A 1,857-nucleotide genomic window follows, 5' to 3' on the forward strand; every position below is an offset into this window, starting at 1 on the left:
TCACAGTGTGCCCCAGTTTTTTCCTCTGTCCACACATCTTCACTTGCAAATGTTCCAGGTCTCTGGCTTCTGTGACACTATCAATATTGTATCCTGTTGCCATGTCTCCTCCAAGTTATCCCGTCGTTGCTGTGTCATGGAGATCACGCAGCTTTGGATAAACATGACTGGCCCTTTCATGTTTCCCAATCATTTGCAGATGATACAGGTTTTGGGGTGGATCAACTCAGAGCTCTGGATCTGGGCCTGGGTTGGTAGCTGAGTTGGTCAGTGTGCTGGCTCTCCCTTCTCCCTACCACCAGGGTGAGCTCTCCAGTACTGCTCTGGCTAGGCAATCTGATACCACCATTGGCAGGATGCCAATGTTCACATGCCTCAGGGAAGCTCACCTTCACCCACAGCTCCATCTTCACTCCACTCAGCTGCCTAGTCAAGGTATGGGGCTCACTTTCCCTAGTGCTGCAGCTGGCAAGGGGCGGGACCAGCTCTCCTGCTCTCACAACCTAAGGGCTGGCTTGCCAGTGCCACTGCCATCATCAGGGTATGCTCTACTATGTTGCTCAGGCGAGGTGTACAGGACCAGCTCTCCAGAGTGCTGATGCCAGTGGGAGGTAGGGCCAGCTCTCCAGAGTAGGGGCAAGTTCTGAATATCCCCTGGACATGTCCCCACCCTCCAGGGTCATCTCAATGTTTTCTAGGGTTAATAGGAGCCACGGACATTGACACTGACCCTGCCACTGTGTAGTCATGGACCCAGCCATAGCCCTCCCTGGAGGCTTTGGCTGTGACTTCACCATGGTCCCAGGTAGTGGAGCTGGTCACTCACAATAGGCTACTACTCTGCTCCACCCTGAGTCTTCTAGTTCCATTTTTCTTCATAATGCTCAAGCTGTTCCACTTCTTTTTCTATCCAATCTGTCAACCACATATTTGTTCATAATGGTGGCCCCTGCTGTAGACTGACCACTGTGACTGGTGGGCCCCTGTGTGACAGGTGTGGTGGCAAGGAGGTATCCATGGCCCACCTGTGCTGTGTACAGAACAGCAGGTCTGTGGGTGGCATGGTGGTCCATGGGTCTCTGTCTGTCTTCCTCCTCCCTTGCTGTGCTGTGTGGTGGTAGGGAGGGCTCCATGTATCTATGGCCTGCCTGTGCTCTGGAGTGGAGGGCAGAACTGTGGCTGTTTATTCTTGCCCACACCTTGTGGCATGGCACAACCCAGGTCTATGCCTGTCTTCCTTGTTCTGTGCTGTGCTACCTGGATTTGATTTGATTCAATTTTTATGTGTCCAGGCATAAAACACCTTTGGCCACCAAGTCAGGCATCAAGCTAGGATAAACAAAGGACTGCCATCTGTTCTGCCCCTGACTGATATAAGAACACCACTACCAACAAGGTGTCTTTCTGCCAAATATGGGGGGGGGGTGTTGATATCCAAATTCTTTGATTAAATTTAAGTCTATTTTCCCATAAAACGACTTCTATGTTATACAAATTATGTTTTCCACCTGATATCTTTTTAAGCTAAGACACTGCAAAGTAATTCCTGGTCTTAGACTAATTTTTTATTATTTTAAATACAATCTGCATTACTTTCATACAACAATTTTTGTCTTATTTGCTATGTCTGTTGTTTCCTAATTTACTCTGTTATCAGTATTGGTATCTCAAACATTTCATACTCACAATCCTAATTGAATGTTTGTGACCTGGTGTTGAAACCCTTCTTGGGGCTGAAGATATGGCTAAGTGATTAAGAATGCTTATAGCTCTGTAACGGACTCACAATAATCCTTAGTCCATTTACAGGGCTGGACACTCTCTTCCAGCCTCTATGGGCATCATGTACACACATGA

At 48.0% G+C, this 1,857-nt stretch overlaps 1 non-coding gene across 1 annotated transcript; it reads right to left on the minus strand.

The window, feature by feature from the left end:
* Positions 1–1,280: 1,280 nt before the first annotated feature.
* Positions 1,281–1,421, minus strand: LOC115031386 (small nucleolar RNA SNORA48). The gene has a single exon (XR_003837027.1). It is a non-coding gene; the product is annotated as a small nucleolar RNA SNORA48 (small nucleolar RNA).
* Between the last annotated feature and the right edge of the window lie 436 nt (positions 1,422–1,857).

This window comes from Mus caroli, unplaced genomic scaffold (genome assembly GCF_978045245.1).
Source record: "Mus caroli unplaced genomic scaffold, Mus_caroli_1 scaffold_7, whole genome shotgun sequence".
NCBI lineage: Eukaryota > Metazoa > Chordata > Mammalia > Rodentia > Muridae > Mus > Mus caroli.